Raw genomic sequence first — 22,353 nt, forward strand, 5'->3', positions numbered from 1 at the left:
CAGGTAGCTGGATGGATTGAAAACTGGCTAGGCAATAGGAGGCAGAGAGTAGTAGTGGAAGGGTCCTTTTCTGGCTGGAGGTCTGTCTCCAGTGGTGTGCCGCAGGGCTCAGTACTGGTTCCTCTTCTCTTCGTAATATATATAAACAAATTGGAAGAGGACGTACGTGGTGTGATCAGCAAGTTTGCGGATGACACCAAGATGGCAGGATTGGCGGATACTGAGGAAGATTGTCAGGTGACACAGCAGGATATGGATAGGTTGGTATACTGGGCAGATAAATGGCAGATGGAATTTAATCCTGATAAATGCGAGGTGAATCATTTTAGAAGGAATAATGCAGGGAGGAGTTACATGATAAAAGGTAGGCCAATTAAGAGTATAGAAATGCAGAGGGACCTGGGAGTGCAAGTGCACAAGTCTCTGAAGGTGTCAACACAGGTCGAGAAGGTTGCAAAGAAAGCTTATAGAATGCTAGCCTTTATAGGAAGGGGTATAGAGTATAAGAGCTGTCGCCTAATGTTTCAGTTGTACAGAACGTTGGTTAGACCGCATTTGGAGTACTGCGTCCAGTTCTGGTCACCTTACTACCAGAAGGACGTGGAGACACTGGAGAGAGTGCAGAGGAGGTTTACCAGGATGCTGCCCGGTATGGAAGGACTGGGTTATGAGGAAAGATTGGAAAAACTGGGGCTCTTCTCCTTAGAAAGACGGAGAGTAAGGGGGGAGCTGAGAGAGGTGTATAAAATAATGAATGGTATAGATAGAGTCAACACTGGCAGGCTTTTCCCTAGATTGGGGACAACTATCACGAGGGGTCACGAGCTAAGGGTGAGGGCGGAGAAGTATAATTTGGATACTAGAGGAAGGTTTTTCACACAGAGGGTCGTGGGGGTATGGAATGCGCTACCAAGTAAGGTGGTGGAGGCAGGCCCTCTGGACTTGTTTAAGGTTTACTTCGTTAGACACATGAGTGACACAGGGATGGAGGGTTATATAAGACGGTTTTAAAAAGGGACAGAGCCTCGAGTCGACACTAGAAATGTAATAGTATATGTTCATGTTTTGTCTCTTTAATCCACAGGTGGCGGTCCACCTTGTTGTCTAACGAGGGGCATGCACACGGTGGGTCGTGCGTGGGCTGCTCTTGCATGTTTCGAGAGTAGCCTCGTACTTTGTGTCGATGTGTGTGCTTAAATCTGGACCAGCAGACGGGCACTACAACAGCTCAGTGACTATCACTGCTAGCTGTGCAGATACATGGATTTGGGCCTGTGTCTGTGGGAGTTCGCGCATTCTCGCTGTGGTTGCGTGGGTTTTCTCCGGGTGCTCCGGTTTCCTCCCACACCCCAAAGATGTGCTCTTAGGCTGATTGGTGTACCAAAGTGACCCTACACTATTCTCCCCTGAATCTGGCTACAGTAGCGGTACCATTCGCAAACACACGGGGCAAGATAGGTGTAGAAAAATTATTTAAAATGGCGGCGCGGGCTCGTTGGGCCGAAGGGCCTGTTTCCTGTGCTGGGCTGTTCTTTGTTCTTTGTTCTTTATGACATCAAGATTGGTGGTATAGTGGACAGTGAAAAAGTTTGTCTGAGATTATGAGGATCTTGATCGATTAGGCCAGTGGGCTGACGAATGACAGATGGTGTTAAATTTCAGTAAATGTGAGGTAATGCATTTTGGGAGATTGAACCAGGGCAGGATTTACTCAGCTAATATCGGGCGTTGAGGGTTATTAGAGGACAAAGAATTCTAGGGGTACAGGTTCATAGCTCCTTGAAGGTGGAGTCACAGGTGTACAGTGAGGTGAAGAAGGTATTCGTCGTTCTTGGTTACATTGGTCAGAACATTAAATACAGGAGTTGGGATGTCTTGTTGAACTTGTGCAAGGCAATGGTAAGGCCACACTTGGAACACCTTGTACAGTTCGGGTCACCGTAATATGCAAATAATATTATTCAACTGGAAAAAGTGCAGAAAAAATACGAGGATACTCCAGGATTGTTGGTTTGCATCATACCGAGAGGCTGGATAGACTGGGACGTTTCTCTCTGGAGCGTAGGAGACTTAAGAGTGATCTTATAGATGTCTATAAATGAATGGAGAGCATTGATCAGCTCGACAGTCAAAACAATTTCCCAAATGAAGGGGAGCCCAAAATAAAGGACAAAGGTTTAAGTTGAAAGGGCAGAGATCCAAAAGGGTTCACAGGGGCAAAATATTTCATCGGGGTGGCGGAGGGGGGGGGAGATGGTGATTGGCTGGAGTGAGCTGCTGCTAGAGACAGAACTGGAGATGGAGACAATTTTGTCTTTTAAAAAGTGTTTAGACAATTACATGGTTAAGGTGGGTAGAGAAGCATATGGGCCAAACGCGTGTAAATGAGAATTTCTTACTGGTTAAAAAAAAGGGTGTCATAAAGTTGGATCAAATGGCGAGATTCCCATGCTGTAAACCTCTCTGATTCTATGACTCTGTGTGCTGCCTTGTTGCCAAGTGGAATTTAATTGCACAAGCTTTTGGAGCACCGCTTCTTTATTACCTGATGAAGGAACGGTGCTCTGAAACCCCGTGCTACCAAATAAACTTGTTCGACTTTAATGTGATGTTATGACACTACTTACTGTGCCCACCCCAGTCCAATGCTGGCAACTCCACATCATATCTCCCCAGAATGTATTTTCCTTGTTGGATTGCAGTTCCAACAGGAGCACAGGGACATCATGATACTTGCAAGGTGCATCATCAGTTGTTTTGGTTTCCACGCACATTACTGCAGAAAATACGGATGCATGGGATTGAGGGTGATTTAGCAGTTTGGATCAGGAATTGGCTAGCTGGTAGAAGACAGAGTGTGGTGGTTGATGGGAAATATTCAACCTGGAGTTCAGTTACTAGTGGTGTACCGCAGGGATGTGTTTTTTATAAATGACCTAGATGAGGGTGTAGAAGGATGGGTTAGTACATTTGCTGACAACACCAAAGTTGGAGGAGTTGTAGACAGTGAGGATGGATGTTACGGTTTGCAGAGGGACATAGATAAGCTGCAGAGCTGGGCTGAGAGGTGGCAAATGGAGATTAATGTGGAAAAGTGTGAGGTGATTCACTTTGGAAAGAGTAACAGGATTACAGAATATTGGGCAAATGGAAAGGCTCTTGGTAGTGTGGATCAGTGGAGAGATCTCGGTGTCCATGTGCATAGATCCCTGAAAGTTGGTACCCAGGTTGATAGGGTTGTTAAGAAGGTGTGCGGTGTGTTAGCTTTTATTGGTAGAGGAACTGAATTTCTGAGCCATGAGGTCATGTCACAGCTGTACAAAACTCTGGTGCGGCCGCACTTGGAGTATTGCGTACAGTTCTGGTCACAGCATTATAAGAAAGATGTGGAGGCATTTGAAAGGCTGCAGAGGAGGTTTATCAGGATGCCACCTGGTATGACGGGAAGGTCTTGTGAGGAAAGGCTGAGGGACTTGAGGTTGTTTTCGTTAGAGAGAAGAAGGTTACGAGGTGACCTAATTGAGGCATACAAGATGATCAGAGGGTTGGATAGATGGACAGTGAGCGCCTTTTTCCTGCAATAGTGATGGTTAACACGAGGAGACATAGCTTTAAATTGAGGGGTGGTAATTATAGGACGCATGTCAGAGGCAGTTTCTTTACTCAGAGGGTCGCAAGGGCGTGGAATGCCCTGTCTGCAGCAGTTGTGGGCTCGCCAACTTTAAGGGCATTCAAATGGTCATTGGATAGGCATATGGATGATATTGGAATAGTTTAGGTTAGAGGGTCATTAGATTGGTTCCACTGGTCGGCGCAACATCGAGGGCCGAAGGGCCTGTACTGCGCTATAATGTTCGATGTTCTATGTGATTCATTCTGCAGCTCAGCTTCCACTTACTGGTGTGGATATTTGTCATGTGAGGTGTGATAAACAGGCGGAGTCGAGTTACCACGTATTACGCTTATTTTCCTCTTAGAAATCATAGAAAGAAACCCTACAGTGCAGAAGGAAGCCATTCGGCCCTTGGAGCCTGCAGTAACAACTCACACCCAGGCCCTATCCCCGTAAACCTACATATTTAACAAGTTAATCCCCTAACACTAACAGGCTAATTATCATGGTCAATCCACCTTACCTGTACACTTATAGACAGTGGAGGAAACCAGAGAACCCGGAGGAAACCTACGCAGAAACAGGGAAAATATGCAAACTCCACACTGACAGTCATCCAAGGCCAGAATTGAACCCGGGGCCTTGGCGTTGTGCGGCAGCAGTGCTGAGAACTGTGCCACCGTTCGGCCACTGCTGGAATTGCATGATGTTCTTTCAGAGACACCACAGTCGAAACGACATTCCCGAATCAAACTTGCACAGATTTTTTTAAATTAATAAATCACAAAAACAGTGATTGAAAACTCAACATGCATCGACTTGTGGATATCCCATTTGAACTGTTGAACTTAAGGCCTTCCCTTTAGTTTCATTGGGCATCAGCACAAGGAAGTCACTCCAGCTCCCTGCTTCCCTACTTTGCTTTCCGAAATCCTTACTGCGTTCTTTTCGACCAGGGTATTGCTGATCTGATATAATATTCACTGCGCTTCCCTATTTTGTACTCTGAAGCTCACGTGAATCGGATTAAATGGTTAATTTATGCTAAACCATCGTTCACTTCATTTGAGCATGAAATAAACTGTCGGCAGAACAGTGACCATTATCATCCCATTGATATGTTGGTCCAACTTGCAAAATATTTGATCAGAAACATTGATTTTCATTTAACGGTTCATCGTACAATACTAACAACTCATGCCAGTAAATCCATGTCTCCCGGATGCAATCACTTCAATACATCATCATATAAAGTAATGCATTTGCTCATCACAATAAATACTCTCCATTGTAATTTGACTCAGAAGTTCATGTGATGTTTTCTTTGTGTTTTTTTTTCCTTCCTCACAGTTAATACGTTGACGATTCTGACCCTCTCTCGGAGAAACTGTGGCCTTTCCAAATGTGTAACTTGTTACCTGGTGGCCATGGCAGCGGCGGATCTGTCTGTCATTATTCTAGACTTGATATTGAGGCATATCCCAACTGCTTATCAACGTGAATTTCGATTCATGCAGTACATCCAAGTGTGTAACATCCACGCTGTCCTGCTTTTCGCAGTTACTGACTGTTCTGTCTGGTTCACTGTTGCTTTCACTTTTGATCGCTTTCTGGCAGTTTGTTGCCAGAAGATCAACACTAAATATTGCACAGATAAAACGGCGGCTTTGATTCTCGGATCATTGACTGCACTGAGCTGTTTAAAGAATATCTTCTGGTATTTTATGTTTACAGGTCAATATGTAGGTACAAACATTCCTTGGTTTTGTGATGTACCAACAGACGTTCGGTTTTCAACCGTCTGGGCAGCAATTGAATTGCTTCATTATATTCTAACCCCGTGTGTCCCATTTGTCCTGGTTCTGCTCTTCAATGTGTTGACAGTCAGACACATTTTATTGAGTAGCAAGGCACGGAAGAGACTCCGGGCTCAGAAGGATGTGCAGAATTCTGGAGATACAGAGATGCAGAGTCGAAAGAAAAGCATAATTTTACTGCTTGCTATCTCTGGGAACTTCATTCTCTTATGGTCAGTGTTCATGATGTATTCTATATGGAGCCGCATGTGGAATATTGGGTATCAATCTGTATATATTCATAGTTATATACGAGAAGCAGGATTTATGCTTCAACTTCTGAGTTGTTGCACAAACACATGTATTTATGCTGTGACTCAAACTAAGTTCAGGGCACAATTCAAAGATGTATTGAGGTATCCTATCGCTATAATTGTAAAACATATCAAGTGATGTTAAAAATAGACGTTACTGGAATGAACTCCCAAACCAAATTCCAGCTAAACATCTCTCCCTTGCAGATCATCACCCAAATACCAACAGTGGGATCGATCAATTCTCCCCACAAGAGTACTGTGATACTGAGAGAATTCTTTAACTGTACTCGCTAGAAGAAGATGTGATATAGAATCACCGTGGTCAATCTGGATTCCCAAAGGTGTTTGACATGCACAGGGGAGATAGTCAGATTGGCACAAGTACAATTGATGTCATCTTAATTTGTACTGTGTCGGCAATAAAGAAACAGGGGAACACATTAATTTGCCAAGTTGGATTTGTGATAGAGTCACAGTTGGCTTTGTTTTCATTTGTTGTGTCTTCAATTTGGTTAAATGAGCTCCAAAAGCTCATCCATGATTGTTGCATCCAGATGGAGGCGTGGAGCTGGCTGTGGGGGGTTGGGGGGGCGCGGGGGGAGGGGTGGTTTCGGGTGACCACGACCTTAGTTTCCGTTTTTCGGAATTCTCAATGAAATTATAACCAGCATTCCTTGCATCCATCTGTTCCTCTCAGTCACTGTCAATGTGTCGAACTGCAACATATCTTCTAACACTCATCATTTATTCCAACCCAGATCAATAGTGTGAAGCTAAACCTGGCCAAAACAGGACTTAACGCGCTACAAATCGATTATTTAACGAGTCTCTGCGAAGGATGATCCTGAAGAGAGTGTAAAAACCTGGTGCACATTTGTTCTTAGACATATTATCACACATTCACGATGAAACTTGTGCAATTTTGTTTATATCATATTCCCTCATTCTTGCTTTTTAAATGCATACACTTGACATAATTCTCAGCGTCAGTGCCATCTACAATATACCTTTGCATTAAACCAGTTTTGCTTTCTGTCTTCCTTGAATGCCTCGTTATCCTTCACATCCTTTAGATCATTTGATCGCTTCAGACACAAGTACATTTAGTACATATCTTCCCAGAATAGATCTATCACTAATACTGATTCTTAGGGAACACCACTGTTTAATTTATTTGGCCTTGGAAAACAATTGTCCACTGACACTTTTGTGTATACAAGTCCCTGAATTCCATTAAATTCCATTTACAATCGATTAATCACTTTACCAAACGTCACTTGAACGTCAATATGCATCGATTGACGAACCACAATAACCCACGCAATAATCAGCCTGTTTCATTCCTTGAGCAAGGAACACATTTGATGTGTGCACAGAATTTTGAATATATAAATCAAGTCTAATTTCATGACTACAAGTTTGAATGAGGTAGATGCCAGATGTGGATAGGGAATTGCAAAAGGTAATGTTTACTGATTGAACCAGCCATGCAGCCTCGCAATTGAGAATCTTGCACGCTGGAGCACCAGTATTCACACAGTTGCTCACATGTGTCCAGTTAGAAAGCTCTCTGAAGGTACATGAAGTTTGATAGAGCGCCTGTGAGCATCCGTCACTGTCTGATCTCACGCTGAACAGGGAGCTGCTCAGTAAAGCTGCATTCACTACGTGGAAAAATATGATAGAGTTGATATTCAAGGTTGCAGTTGCATTTTGCCTTCACAATGTTTCTGTTGCCCAATCTCTCTCAAAGCAACATGGAAATATGAAAAACTTTAAAATATATATAGTTTATGGGATGTGGATGTCGCTGGTTCAGTTTTCCAGCATTCATTCTATCCGGGGTTTTATTAAAGTTCTGTGCAGTTGTTTCTACTGCACAGTAAACAACGTCTGAACAGCGTTGTGACAGAGTAGATTGTGCCTTGCGAATATCAAACCTGCGAGATCGGATTCCAATGTCTACAGGAGAATAATGAAAGTGAGTGTGTGGCTTTTCTGCATTGGAAAGAATTCCTGCCTAAAATACAAAATTTCCCAGCCTTGTTCACAACTACAAGAAGTCACAATGAGTTTTACATTGGATGACGAATTTGATGGGGGGATCTTATAGAGACTTACAAGATAATGAAGGGGATGGATAGGGTAGAGGTAGAGAGATTCTTCCCGCTGAGAAAGGATAGCAGAACTAGAAAGCACAGCCTCAAGATAGGAGGGGGGGGTGGGGGGGAGTTTAGATCAGAGTTGAGGTGGAACTTCTTCACTCAAAGGGTGGTGAATTTTTGGAATTCCTGCATTTATTGACCATCCAAAATGGATTTTGCGAAGATAATAGTGAGTTGCTTCTGAACCTACTGCCATCCGCGTAACACAGTACAATCTCATACAAATGTTATTTACCACATGACAAGAGTAATTTTATTTACCATATGTCACAGACCAGGACTGCGCGGTTATCCAGTTCTTGATGCATTTGGAAATAATCTGAGGAGTCCTGTGAGTAGTCCTGAGCAATGTGCAGTCATCAGTGAACATCCCCACTTCTGTCCTAACCATGGAAGAAATGTCATTTCTGAAGCAGCTGAGAATCATTTCACTCAGGGCGTTGCAGTGAGAAAAAAACGCCGAGATTTCCTGAAAATGAGATGAACAACATCCAAAAACGGCAGCCATCTTCCTTTGTGCCAGGTGCGGTTGCTGGAAGACAATCAGCGAATGCAGATTCAATTCAACACTTGGGTCACCGTTTTTATGGAGTTTGCATTTTCTCCCCGTGACTGTGTGGGTTTCCTCCGGGTGTTCCCATTTCGTCCCACAGTCCAAAGATGTGCGGGTTAGGTTGATTGGCTATACTAAGCTGACCGTACTGTCAGGGTGGATTACTGAATGAGGGTTACGGGGAAAGGGGCTGGGTTGAATTATGGTCGGCACAATGTCAATGGGCCGAATGGACTGCTTCTGTACTGTAATGGTTCTATGAAACAGGCTTACATGATTATTTTTCTCTAAAAGATGCACTGAGGTATAGCGCAGCTGTGGAAGAACAAGATTGACAACTCAACATTCCTGGATATAGAACCTTCAGGCAAGATAAGGGAGGAAGTAAAATAGGAGGATGCATTGCATTATTAGTTTCTGAGTCAGTCACTGCAGGAAGGAGAGATTATATCTTGGAGGTGGCATCAGGTGAAGCTTTGTGATTAGCGCTTAGGAATAAAAAGGGGCAACCACATTGTTAGATGTTTATTGTAAACCCCCAGAGGGTAAGTGGGATATTGAGGTACAAATGTGTGCATAGTTTGTGGATGTGTGTGAAAGCAGTAACAATACCGTTATTATATTAGGTGGGTTCAACTTTTCCACCATCATCATGGAAATGGAGTGTTAAGGGATTGGATGGAGCAGATTTCTTGAAAAATGCACGAGAGAATTTGTTAAATCAATAAGTGAATGGTCCAACACGGGAAGGAACTGTACTAGTCCTAACTGTGGCGAATGAAGCCGTGTGATCGATATGGTGGTGGAGGGCATTTTAGTGATACAGTTCACAAAATGGTACAATTTAAACTTGTTACAGCCAAAGAAATCGGCAATCTGTAAAAAAAAATGGATTTTGAGAGAGCGGATTTCAGTAAAATTAGACAAGCTTTGTTGTGATAGTTGGTCTCCTGGAGTTATTGCTGCTAAACAAAGGATTAACATGTCTTTTATCCACAATTGCCCACTTTTTTCCGGAAGATTCTGTATGATCCAGCCAACTGTGCCACCAGAAACCAAACACATCCAGTGAACCTACTCGTGAACTGAACCATGACACTTCACTCAAACTGCACACTCTGCACAGAGCAGCCAAAAATCGGAGGTTCAATGCTTGGGTCGATGTAAACAACTTCCCTGATCACACCAACACTGGAAGCCTCTGTTCACAGCTTCCAGACCAGACCCTGTTTAAGACCTGCATCTGAATTTAATCCACAAGTTGATTAAAATTCCCAGCATGCTGAGCTCTCAGCCAGAGCAGCCATTTTAAAGCCAAAATTGTTCAATGATCGTTGTAGACTTTTTTTTCTATCCACAAAATACAAGGGGACAAAATCAATGGAGGCAATAATGAAGTACAGAAAGTGTGGGGTAGACCTTGAGAAAGGAATAAGGAATGCAAAGAGGGACCTTGTGCATGAGTCGCAAAAACCCAGCTTGCACCTGCAGCAGGTGGTCAGGAAGGCGAATGGGATGCTGGCCTTCATAGCGAGGGGGATTGAATATAAAAGTAGGGAGGTCTTGCTGCAGCTGTATAGGGAATTGGTGAGGCCGCAGCTGGAGTACTGTGTGCAGTTTTGGGCGCCGCACCTGCGCAAGGATATTTTGGCCCTGGAGGGAGTGCAGAGGAGGTTTACTAGGCTGATACCGGAGTTGAGGGGGTTGAGCTATGAGGAGAGGCTGAATAAACTAGGCTTGTACTCGTTAGAGTTTAGAAGAATGAGGGGAGATCTCATTGAGACGTATAAGATGATGAATGGGATGGATAGGATAGAGGTGGAGAGACTCTTCCCGCTCAAAAAAGACAGTAGGACTAGGGGGCACAGCCTCAAGATAAAGGGGAGGCGGTTTAGAACGGAGTTGAGGAGGAACTTCTTCACTCAAAGGGTGGTGAATCTCTGGAATTCTCTGCCCGTTGAAGTGGTGGAGGCTGCCTCGCTAAATATTTTTAAGAAGCGGGTTGATGGGTTCTTGATAAGAGAGGGGATTAAGGGTTATGGGGAGAGGGCGGGAAAGTGGAACTGAGCCACAACAGATCAGCCATGATCTTATTGAATGGCGGGGCAGGCTCGAAGGGCTAGATGGCCTACTCCTGCTCCTATTTCTTATGTTCTTATGTTCTTAAAGCTTTGTCTGGTTAAATTTGGGAAAATTCTATGATAATCTAAAAGTATATTGTTGTTCGCCCATCGTCATCGATGAGGACCTCAACATAGTTTATCATCTTGAGGCTGGTTGTCGTGTGTCCGAAGATGACTGATCAGGGCCAATTCAGGCACGGAATGTTCTGGCACATATTGGACAGACTTGTGTAGACACTGTAGTTGTTGCACTGGTGGCTCTGAATTTGCGCCGCTCGCGCTAAGTTGTGCTTCAGTAATACACCTTGCTTCGTGAGCTTGACAGCCTTTGTGGGTGAGGTAGTGCCAGGTAGGGCGGTTTTGTGCCAGCGTTTCCCAGGTGGTCGTGTCAATGTCAAGCGACTTCAGGGAGGCTTTGACTTTGTCTTTGAAAGGTTTCTTCTGCCCTTCATGCAAGCGTCTTCCAGCAGAGAGTTCCCCGAAAAGGAGCTGCTTGGGTATGTACTAGTCTGACATACGGTTGACATGACCTGCCCACCGGGTCTGCGCTCTCATCAGCAGTGTGTGGACTGATGGTAGACTTGCTCTAGCGGAAACGTCAGTGTCGGGTACTTTGTCTTGCCATCGGACGCGTAATATTCTGCAAAGACAAGTCATGTGGAAATGATTGAGCTGTCTTGCATGCCTTCGATACACAGTCCACGTATCACAGACATACAGGAGGGTAGTGAGTACCGCGGCGCTGTAGACCTTCAGTTTTGTTGCTGGGCTGATTCCTCGACGTTCCCATACAGTGGAGCGCAGTCTACCGAAAGCAGAACTTGCCTTTGCTATTCTGCAGTTAACTTCTGCATCAATAGTCACTGCTTGGGAGAGGGTGCTGCCAAGATAAGTGAACTGGACCACTGCCTGTAGTTTCTGCCCTTTGATTGTGATTATGGGTTCTGTGTACGGTGCATGAGGAACAGGCTGGTGCATGACTTCGGTCTTTTTAATGTTGATGGTGAGTCCAAAGTTGTCACAAGCCGTGGAAAATTTCTCCACTGACTTGCATCTCTGGCTCTGAGCCAGTATACAGGGCGCAGTCATCGGCAAAGAGGAAATCTCTCAGAACAGTCTCCAACAACAGATGTGTCGAGTATAGGGCTAACGGGAGGACTTTGAATAGTGTGGATGAACAGAGGGATCTAGGTGTGTGTGTACATAGATCCCTGAAAGTTGGGAATCAAGTAGATAAGGTTGTTAAGAAGGCGTACGGTGTCTTGGCGTTTATTGGTAGGGGGATTGAATTTAGGAGTCGCAGTGTAATGTTGCAACTGTACACTACTCTAGTGCGGCCGCACTTGGAGTACTGTGTGCAGTTCTGGTCCCCGCATTAAAAGAAGGATGTGGAGGCGTTGGAGAGGGTGCAGAGGAGGTTTACTAGGATGTTGCCTGGTATGGTGGGGAGGTCCTATGAGGAGAGACTGAGGGATTTAGGGTTGTTTTCGTTGGAAAGAAGGCGGCTAAGAGGGGATCTTATTGAAACATATAAGATGATTAGAGGTTTAGATAGGGTGGATAGTGATAGCCTTTTTCCTCGGATGGATATCTCTGGATAGGTTTATGGACGAAAAGGGATTGGTATAGGCTAGTGGGTCATTGTTTTTGTAACTGGTCGGCGCAACATCGTGGGCCGAAGGGCCTGTTCTGCGCTGTAATGTTCTATGTTCTATATGTTCTATGTTCACATTAGTAATAGCTTGATGTCTCCTCAGGTTGAAAAGCTTCCCATCGACTCTGTACTTGAGGCTGATTCCAGCAACACTGTCCTGGAAGGCATCATTCAGCATGGCAGTAAACATCATGCTGAACAGTGTGGGTGCGAGCACACAGCCCTGTTTGACTCCACTGGTGACTCAGAGGATTCTCCGCCATCCAGTACTCTGGACATCATGGGACTGGCGTAACATCTGAATGTATTTGGGGGGCAGCCGAACTTTGACATGATCCTCCACAGGCCTTGTCGGCTGACAGTGTCGAAGGCTTTCGCGAGGTCAACAAAGTTTGTGTCGAGGTCGCGATTCTGCTCCTGACACTTCTCAGGGTAAAATTCCACGTGTTGACTGCGTGGCATCGCCAGATCAAAGGTGAGACAAAATGCTGATGAATTGAACGAACGTTGATCTCAGGTCAGGAAAAGTGTCGGTACAAATGTAAAGATTTGCATTTTGAAAGTTTCATTTCTTGACAGTCTTTCTTTCTGTTTTCAAAGTTAGAAAACAACACAAGTACAATTTGACATAATTAAATTGCTGTAAACTCCCCGTCGGGGAGTTGAACCCCGGTCTCCCGCGTGACAAGCGGGGATACTAACCACTACACTAACGAGGAACTGATAGTAGGTTCGGCCATACACATTGTACACTTGTTACTTTCACTTCCGGAGCGACAACTCAGTTCTGACGAGATCAGTTCTTTTCCCCAATACAGAGAACCATTTAATGCAGCAAACAGCGGCTTTAACTAACTCATTAAGACTTTTGGATTAGCAGGAAAGAGAATGAGATGGATGCATGAAGAAAAAACACAAATCAGGTGGAGACAGAAAAGTGCGTTTGCCGTTCATATCAAACCTCATGTTCTTTTTAATTTTGGAGTTTTGAAGTCTGAACATGCTGGACAATCTCAGCTGGTCTCTCTCCACAGATGATGTCAGACCTACTGAGTTTTTCCAGCATTTTAGTTTGTTGTTTCAGATTCCAGCATCGGCAGAATTTTGCTTTTATCTTTTCAAGAAATGTGTTTTTTTTCTCCAAACCGCTGGAAGTTTCAAAGTGCTTTACAGCTGAGATGTTTTTCTTTAATTATGTTGTCTTTTTATTGCCCGAGGTACAGGTGCTGATTCAGCAACAAACATAAAGTATCAATCATAGTTTGGAGATTTGTCATTTCAGGAACAATCAACTTTATCCAGATACAAAATCCCAAAACTAATTAATGATTGTTCCTTGAGCCTGACGTGATTTAAACACGCAACCTTCTGATCTGGAGTCAGACGCGCTACCGCTGCGTCACAAGCTCACAGTTTTTCCAAGCCTTTTACATCTGTTATGTTCGGTGAATTCAAAAATCAAACAGAGTTGTTTCCCTCTTTACTTTCTCGGGATTTAAATCGAATGGAAGAGTAACAATGAACCAAAAATAAAGAGAAAATAGAAACACAACATTATTCTACAGGAGCAATGTGTTTTGTTCAAGAGGTGATTAGAAAGGCACACATTGCATGACGAGGTGGCCGAGTGGTTTAGGCGATGGATTGCTAAAATATTGTGCTCTGCACGCGTGGGTTTGAATCCCATCTTCGTCGGTATTGCGTCTTCTGTGCCTCTTTATTAAGGTTGAACTCAATCTGTGAGATTCCGGGAATGTGGCCTGGGTCGGATTGCCCTTAGTGCAGGCTCGATGGGTCGAATATCTTTCTTCTGCCCTGTGGGGATTCTATGATTTCCGGAGCGGCAGTTTCACTTCTCTGAGAGTATTGATACACCAGTTCCTTATCTAAAAAGCCGACTCCGATGAGTTCGGAACCACAATCTTTGAATATCTCACCAGACAATGATGAGAAGTCCAACATGTCATTCTTTGCGCCGCAGAGCCGCAGCTGCAGCATTTATTCCCCATTCCTACATGGGAATTTCTGACTTGGTCGAACAGGCAGATGAAAAGTTGAGCAATTGGACACTGATTACATTTCAAAAATATTTCATTCTCATTAAAATATTTTGGGACGTCCTGTGGTTGTGAAAAGAGCTACAGAAATTTCAGTAGAACTCCGATAGGACGCAGACAGTTTGGTCCAATGGGAGGACAGGTGGCAGATGAAGAATGAAGTGATTCCTTTTGGTGGGAAGAACACAGAGAGACAATATAAAATCCAGGGTATAATTACAAACCGGGGCACAGGAACCGCGGGAAATGGGTGGGCATTGGCAGAAATCATTGAAAAAAACACGTGCTGGGTGATCTGGCGAGATCAGCGAAGGGAATGACTTGTCTGCCTAAAAAGCAGGAGAGCGGATGGGCTGCGAACCGGATAAATAACAACCCCGCAGGCGAGTCTGTAACCGCTCTCTGTGAAAAATTCAAATAGCTAGGTTACATAATAACTAACTGGAAAGAATTAGTAACAAGATCAGTCTTGACCCAAACGGAAGAGATGATCTTGAGACTGAACCAAACCGCTGGGCTCTATTGGGTGGTAGACTCGGGTCCCAGGCCAGAGGAAATCATCACCCCCAATATGCCAATATGGGCAGACAAAGAGCCCGCTGTAGAAGAGCCGGTCTGGACGGCCCATCCAGCCGAGGAGGTAGAGATAACTACTTATCCCTTCTACAACAAGGCATACCCAGCCCAGAATATGGGAACGGAAACTATGGCAAACATCGCCAATCCCGCAAACGATGCGGGTGCCCATGATGAGGGTACCTTCATCGAGACTGTCTGGGATGACTCTAGATAGCTGGTTATACCATCTCTAGCTCGGACATCAGTTCACGTTCCTCAATCAATATCAGAGGGCCCTTGACTGTGGTTCCACTCGAGGTCGTCAAAACCGTCGACGAGCGACGTAAAGACTCGAACAAGGCACTTAATGAGTGTGTTAAAATAGCAGGACAGGTTGGAAGTGCCATAAATAAAACATACAGTATCCCGGGCTTTATAACCGAAAGTAAGGATCTGGTACAACTTTACTGCAATGGAAATGCTGATGAGCGAATTAGAAAGCACTTTAGATATTCTCAGCCTTGCCCCTCGGCTGAGGTGTGGTAATCCTTAGACTAAATCATCACCAGTAAACCCTCCCTGATGAGATGGGGATCAGTGGATGGTCATTTGGGAATTTGCAAACTTCGCCTTTATATATATTCAAACTGTGTTTCTTTTTTTCATTATCTGCTGCAGTGTGAGAATTGGGATCTTTCTGATTCTGTCTGTGGAACTGTGCGTGCAAAAGCGATTTGTTCTGACAGTCAGCTCCCGGAACTGTAAATTAGCTTGGAATCCATTCTGTATTTGCAATCTCTGGGATTGTAAACGAGTTGATGGATTTCCTCATTTTGAATCTCCAATGGACTTTTCTCAGCGTCGCTGACTGGGCCATTGGACAGTGATTACATTTCAAAAAGACTTCATTGTCATTAACATATTTTGGGACGTCCTGTGGTTTTGAAAGAGCGACAGAAATTTCAGTAGAACTCCAATAGGACACAGACACTTTCTTATTCATTCATGGAGCCTGGGTGTCACTGGCTGGGCAGCATTTATTGCCCAAACCTCGCAGCCCGAGGGCAGCTGAGAGTCAACTACATTGCTGTGGATCTGGAGTCACATGTGGGCCAGACCAGGCAAGGACGGTAGGTTTTGTTCCCTAAAGGACATTAGTTTACCATATAAGTTTTTCCGATGATGGTGAGGAATTTCATGGTCAGCAGTAGATTATTGATTACAGATTTTTTTTTTATTAAATTCAAATTTCACCAACTGAAATGGCAAGATTCGAGATCTAGAGTATTAGCTGAGTTTCTGGGTTCATATTCCAGCGAGAATACCACAAAACCATCGCCTCCAAATTTCGCTGAAACCGAATGATCTGCTGGGTGACATGCTCTGTGACTTAGTTGGTTAAAGCGCCTGCCCAATAAACAGGAGATTCTTGGGTTCAAATCCCAGCGGAAGCTTGTTTCTTTTCCAATGATATTTGCAGTTGTGCCAGTCACAAATTTTCTTGTCAGTTTTTTCTTTCCCTTCACAGTGGATAATCTCCAACGATGGAAAAATCTCGAGAACCCCCACACATATCTCGACTATTTGTTGAGATGATCCAGGTATTTTCATCATCTTGCAGTAAAAAAAATCTTCTAAATATACTCAATGTTCCACCAACACAGATTTCCATTATTTTCTCAGGGAATTCCGAACACAGTCAAATGGCCTGAGAAACACACAAACCCTACAGTGCTGAAGGAGACCATTCTGCCCATCGAGCCTGTACCGACCCTCCGACAGCGGATTTCACATAGGATCTATCCCCGCAGTGCCACACACCCACTCCGCGAATCTACTGATACAAATACCTTGGGCACGAAGGGACAATCTAACATGGCCAAATCCATTCAACCTGCTCATCTTTGGAATGTGGGAGGACATCGGAATCACCATGTTTCCTGAGATCATTTGTCTGGGTGAATTCAACTTGAACAGAACGACAGAAGTTTGGCACCATCCAGGACAGAGCATCCCGCTTCATTCGCTTCCCATGTGTAAAAACTCACTCCCTCCACTACCGACACACAATGACAGCAGTGTGCACCATCTACACGATGCACTGCAGCAACTCAGTGAAGCTTCTTTGGCAGCACCTTCCAAACCCACGCCCATTGGGACCAAGAAGGACAAGCGCAGCAGAAAGATCAGAATAACATTGAAAAAGAACCAAGGCTCCGCTGGGATTATGAACCCAGGATCTCCTACTTACTAGGCAGGCGCTTTAACCAACTAAGCCACAGAGCCTGTCGCTGCTGTGGGTGGCTTCAGCGGAATGCTGGAAATACGTTCCAGATCTGGTGGTATTTGTGAAAAAGGAGATACTGCCAGGTTGCAGGACACTGATATTTATTTATTGATTGTAGTTATTTATAAGTTGTGGTTGCGTGTCTGCGTTCCTTAATCTTATTTATCTTCCAAAAGAAATGAAATATCTAATTGAAAAAGATGTTACAATTTCTCACCCAACCAGCGAACGTTGTGTCAAACTTTAAGAAAGGTTTGTGATTTATTCTCGAGTCAGTGGTTTCCCTGGGAGCCGGGTTAACAGAAACAGCATGGAGAGATGGCAGAGCAGGAAATGTCGGTGCCGAAGGTGAATCACATCAATGAGGCAGCAACTGGTTTGTTACTAACCTGATCCATAATCCGATTGTGGTGGGACTCAAACTCACAGCTTTTAAGTGACTGAATTACCATAATTTGGAAGACCAACGCGACATAGAAACACAGGCTGGAATTTTACCTCACTTTTCCTTAGATGGATTTTTGACAATGTGGAAACTATTGAGAAGTTCAATTATCTCTTAGTTAAAACTGTTAAGAGGGATTTCATTGATTGCAAGTCATGTTGGGACATCTGATGTCTGTTAAAACAGTTGTGGAAATATAGACCTGTTCCTCCTCTATACAGGAAATCTGTCCCTCACAGAATGATGCTCCCTTATCTCTCTTCCTCACTCCCCTGTACAGCTTGAAGTCTCATCTCGCAGGCCTGATAGTTGGGAGATACATTCTACTCTATCTGTCACGGGGCTGATCAGAACCTGTTCCCTGTTCCAGTTAAACACCTGCACAGAACACAACGCAAAGCTGGAAGCTGGAAATCTGACCAAAAAAAAACAAAAAATGCTGGAAATGCTCAGCAGGTGAGGCAACATCTCATTAACGGAGATTTGTGTAAAACCAGCTCCTGAAGCATTGCACAGCGGCACAGTTTAAAGTTTCCTTTCATCCACAACGGATGCTCCATTCTATGATTTTGAACAATTCAAATTGAGAATGCGCATTGTTATTCTAGTCGCCACAGCCTGAAAACCACTTCAGGCATTGATGTCACCCTTGGATTTTAAATTTGTAAATCCATTCTCTATCTTTTTAAAGCTACTGTTGAAACTGTATCCAACACACGCTCAGTTCTTTGTGAAAGACAAGGAGAATTGAAGATATATTTGTATAATTTTCCTTTGACTAAATTTGTACAGAAGCAGAAAGGCGGGAATCAGACTCAGCTCTTCATGAAACTCACCCGCTAAACATTGAAAGGTGGCAGTGTTTATTCAAGGGATGATTCTTGAACATAGAACATAGAACAGTACAGGCCCTTCGGCCCTCAATGTTGTGCCGAGTTATGTTCAAACCCAAGATCAAGCTATCCCACTCCCTATCATTCTGGTGTGCTACATGTGCCTGTCCAATAACCGCTTGAAAGTTCCTAAAGTGTCCGACTCCACTATCACAGCAGCAGTGTATTCCACACCCCAACCACTCTCTGAGTGAAGAATCTACCTCGGACGTCCCTCCTATATCTCCCACCATGAACCTTATAGTTATGCTCCAAGGGAAAAAAAAAGACCTCGGCTTGTGTATCGTTGCAACATTTACAGCTTGTGTCTGTTTGTGAGTAAATGACATTTCAGCGATATGTTACTCATTCAAATGTTAACTAGTAACGAGAAGCGGAAGAAAGTTACTGCACCCTGGACGGAAATGTCAAATCATTTTGCAGGAGCCGCCATGGAATTATTTTTGCTGTTGCAAAAAGCGAAATAGCAGAAAATGGTTTCGATCCATCGACCTCTGGGTTATGAGCCCAGCACGCTTCCGCTGCGCCACTCTGCTCCCAAGTTTAGCCCCTCCCTGCTTATTACTGCTGCCCGCGAGCCAGGAATCTATTCACTGTCTCTTATTGTTACAAACAAAACCCTGGGAAGCTCACCCTGGCTGGATAATAACACGTAACATCACTCCGAATGTAACAGACAGAGAAAAAACACACAGAAAAGCAGTAAAAAACTATTAGGAGACACACAATGAGAGACAGAAAATATTCGTGTAACCGGCAAGACACTGAGATGGAGAAACTGATTAAGTATGAGAAGGGATTTTCTGTTCCACAAAGATAGGCCCTGTATTGAAATGTATGTTCTGTTGTGTAACTGTGCTCTCTGCTGTGTAACTGTTCTCTCTGTTTGGAACTGTGACTCTCCCGTTGACAGGTCTTCACTGTGGTTCTGACAAATTCTTCCATGTTGTGTAAATGTGTTCCCGGTTTGCAAATATCATCCGTCTTGAGCAGAAGTTTTTTCTTCTTTTGTGTGAAATGTTCTCTGTTGTTCTGTGAAGGTGTTTTCTGTGGGAAAGAATCGACGGAAATTTCAAGGCCGCCATTTCTGAGGCTTGCTTTCAATTCCAGCATTGTTTGGGCCGAATGGCCTCCTCCTGTTTCTGTTTTCTATCCATGTGCCTATGTGTTAAATCAGTGAATTTGAATTTCACCAGCTGCCGTGGTGGGATTTACTCCGTGTTCCCAAAGATTAGCGCGGGCCTCTGGATTACCAGCCCCGTGACATCACCTTTCATCCCTGTAAACAAAAACAGTCCATTCAGCTCAGCATTAAACCTCTTCCTGAGGAGATTAGAATTCCTGCCACAGAATTTCAATTAGCCGATTGATGCAAAGCATTTGGTTCTAGTTTTGGAACATTAACAATTTATCCAGATGAAACATACATTGTGGAATATCTGATATAAAAACACTAAGACGAATGAGAATTAAATGAACAAAGTTCCAAGGAATTTAGTTCTGAGACAGTTGTTTGGAAATAACGGTGGATGTCAGTTAACGGGCGAGAGCTCGGTTTTCAGGAGGTTCCACCAGATTTCTGTAGAAAGAGACCGGACTCGAACCTGTAATCGTTAGATAGCAGCATGGAAAGAAGCGAAATTAATCGTTTCACCCATTAGCCTATGTTAGGCTGCCTGTTTGTGGAATGTTCCTTGTTCAGTCCTGTTCCTTCGCTCCGCCACCAACCCCAACACCACACACACACACACACACACACACGCACGTTTTTTTTTGCTGCATCTCTGTATCTGTGCCGCGTATTGGTCTCTTCTGCGCCTGGAGAAAAAAAACCCACTTTCCTTCCACTTTTCACTCTCGCACCTTCACATGGTCCATCTCTGATACTTCCCTATCCTTCCTTGACCTCTCTGTCTCCAATTCTAAATAGACTGACCACCTGTAATTAAAACCCCACCGACTCACACGTCGAGTACAGATCCTCATTCCCCACTCCCTTTAAGGACGCCAGGCAATCTCCCGAGAGGGTATGCAATCAGCAGGAATTTGCAGAGGCCGCGAAGGACATAAATATGCAGCCACCGCGACGAAAGGGCAGTCGGGACCAAACATCCCTCGCCGATGGGCATCACCAGCCGAGATTGGGTGAGTAAATAGATTTGGTGATTATTCTAACTTGTCCACATTGTACCACATTTTTTCTGACCTTCCCAATAACTAGCTCAGTTGTGGAACGGAACATGAGACGGATCAAGCACATAAAGTCCTACCTTCATTCTACAATGGACGAGGATATATTGTCTGGGTTAGCTTTGGTCTCCATTGAAAGACAGTTGGCTACTGAGGTAGATTATAATCAAGTAATAGATCACTGCTGGAATGAAGCCTAGACGAAAGAGACTCTTGCAGTTGCTTCATATCTTTTTCATGTTCCTTCTTTTTGTTTTATGTTACCTTTAAAATGTTAAATAATTAAATAACACACGTTTTTTATTATGTTTTGTATTTAATTACAAAATAAAAATGAACAATGAATTTATAATTATTTGGTATGCGCCGTGGCGCCTTTTTTGTGTGTTCGCTCTCTCTAACTTTAGAACCTGGCTCCGCCCCTGCAAACCGACCAACTGCAGCCGCTCCAAATAGATTCACAAAATTAATGAACAAACGACAAACAAGCGCAACTGACCTTTTTAAGAAGCCATGACATATATTAACACCGCTTCAAGAACCAGTTTGCTGTAACTAATTCAATATGAACCGTTTCAGTGTCAGCTCTATTCATGGCCAATTCTCAAACAGGCATTGATTGGTTAGAAGTTTTAATGTTATCAGAGAACAGTCATCAATATTCTCAGGGAAGTGAAACTGCCGCCCCGAACTTCATGGAATCCCGACAGTAAGAAGGAGGCCATTCAGCCCATCGAGCCTGTGCCAACAACAACCACACGCAGGCCCTATCCTCATCACCCCATGTATTTAACACGCTAATACCCCTAAGGGGAAATTTACCGTGACCATTCCACCGAACCAGGCACTAATTTTCTTGGCGGAACGGCCGATTCTGGAAAGACAACATCTGCCATTAGTGCTGCAAATGAAACTGAGGTCTGTTTTGCAGCTTCTGAAACCACATGTTTTCATGGTGGCAAACCTCTGCCCAAAGCTGGTGCCCTGATTTGAATCGATTGCCAGCTGGAGTTTCTCATTTGGATGAAGAATATGGAATGGTGCTGGACTATTCACCCCTCAAACCTGTGGAACTCTGAGCCTTACCTTCCCCTTGGTCCGTGAACATCAAAATAAGTGATCAGTTCACCCTCAATCAGTCAATGCGGAGACAGAGTTTGAAATGGAATAACAAGAAAGATAGAACTCTAATCGATTTGGGCAGAGGTTTTACACTTTATTGTAGGCAGTCAGGATGGCCGAGCGGTCTAAGGCGCTGCGTTCAGGTCGCAGTCTCTTCTGGAGGCGTGGGTTCAAATCCCACTCCTGACATTGGTTATATTTTCCTTCGAGCGGCACCATCCAAACACAAGAAATCTCTCACGTGATACCACAAGGGCAGCAGATGCAGAGAAACAACGACCATCTCGAAGTTCCACTCCGAGACACACATCATCCTGACTTGGAAACAGATTCCCGTTCCGATGGTTCACAATCCTGGAAATTCCTCCCGAACGGCAGTGTGTGTGTGCACAGACACCACATGAACTGCACTGGCTCCAGAATGAATTCATCGCCAATTACTCAAAGATAATTAATTTGGAGAATGCAGGCTTCCCCGGTCAGTGACACACATTTCCCGGATGAATGAATTATTAAACAAAATCTCGCGCCACAGAAGGGGCACGCCTGCCTTCAGAGCAGAAAACTGTGTGTATGAATC

General features: G+C 44.1%; 5 non-coding genes across 5 annotated transcripts; 1 reads left to right on the forward strand and 4 right to left on the reverse strand.

Moving 5' to 3' along the window:
* Positions 1-12,868: 12,868 nt before the first annotated feature.
* trnad-guc (transfer RNA aspartic acid (anticodon GUC)) lies at positions 12,869-12,940 on the reverse strand. Its single transcript has one exon. It is a non-coding gene; the product is annotated as a tRNA-Asp (tRNA).
* A 618-nt stretch (positions 12,941-13,558) lies between these two features.
* On the reverse strand, positions 13,559-13,630 carry trnaw-cca (transfer RNA tryptophan (anticodon CCA)). Its single transcript has one exon. It is a non-coding gene; the product is annotated as a tRNA-Trp (tRNA).
* Positions 13,631-17,047: 3,417 nt separating this feature from the next.
* On the reverse strand, positions 17,048-17,122 carry trnat-agu (transfer RNA threonine (anticodon AGU)). Its single transcript has one exon. It is a non-coding gene; the product is annotated as a tRNA-Thr (tRNA).
* A 1,803-nt stretch (positions 17,123-18,925) lies between these two features.
* trnam-cau (transfer RNA methionine (anticodon CAU)) lies at positions 18,926-18,997 on the reverse strand. The gene has a single exon. It is a non-coding gene; the product is annotated as a tRNA-Met (tRNA).
* A 2,882-nt stretch (positions 18,998-21,879) lies between these two features.
* trnal-cag (transfer RNA leucine (anticodon CAG)) lies at positions 21,880-21,962 on the forward strand. Its single transcript has one exon. It is a non-coding gene; the product is annotated as a tRNA-Leu (tRNA).
* Positions 21,963-22,353: the final 391 nt, after the last annotated feature.

This window comes from Carcharhinus amblyrhynchos, unplaced genomic scaffold (genome assembly GCF_965287045.1).
Source record: "Carcharhinus amblyrhynchos unplaced genomic scaffold, sCarAmb.v2.hapA scaffold_42, whole genome shotgun sequence".
Lineage (NCBI taxonomy): Eukaryota > Metazoa > Chordata > Chondrichthyes > Carcharhiniformes > Carcharhinidae > Carcharhinus > Carcharhinus amblyrhynchos.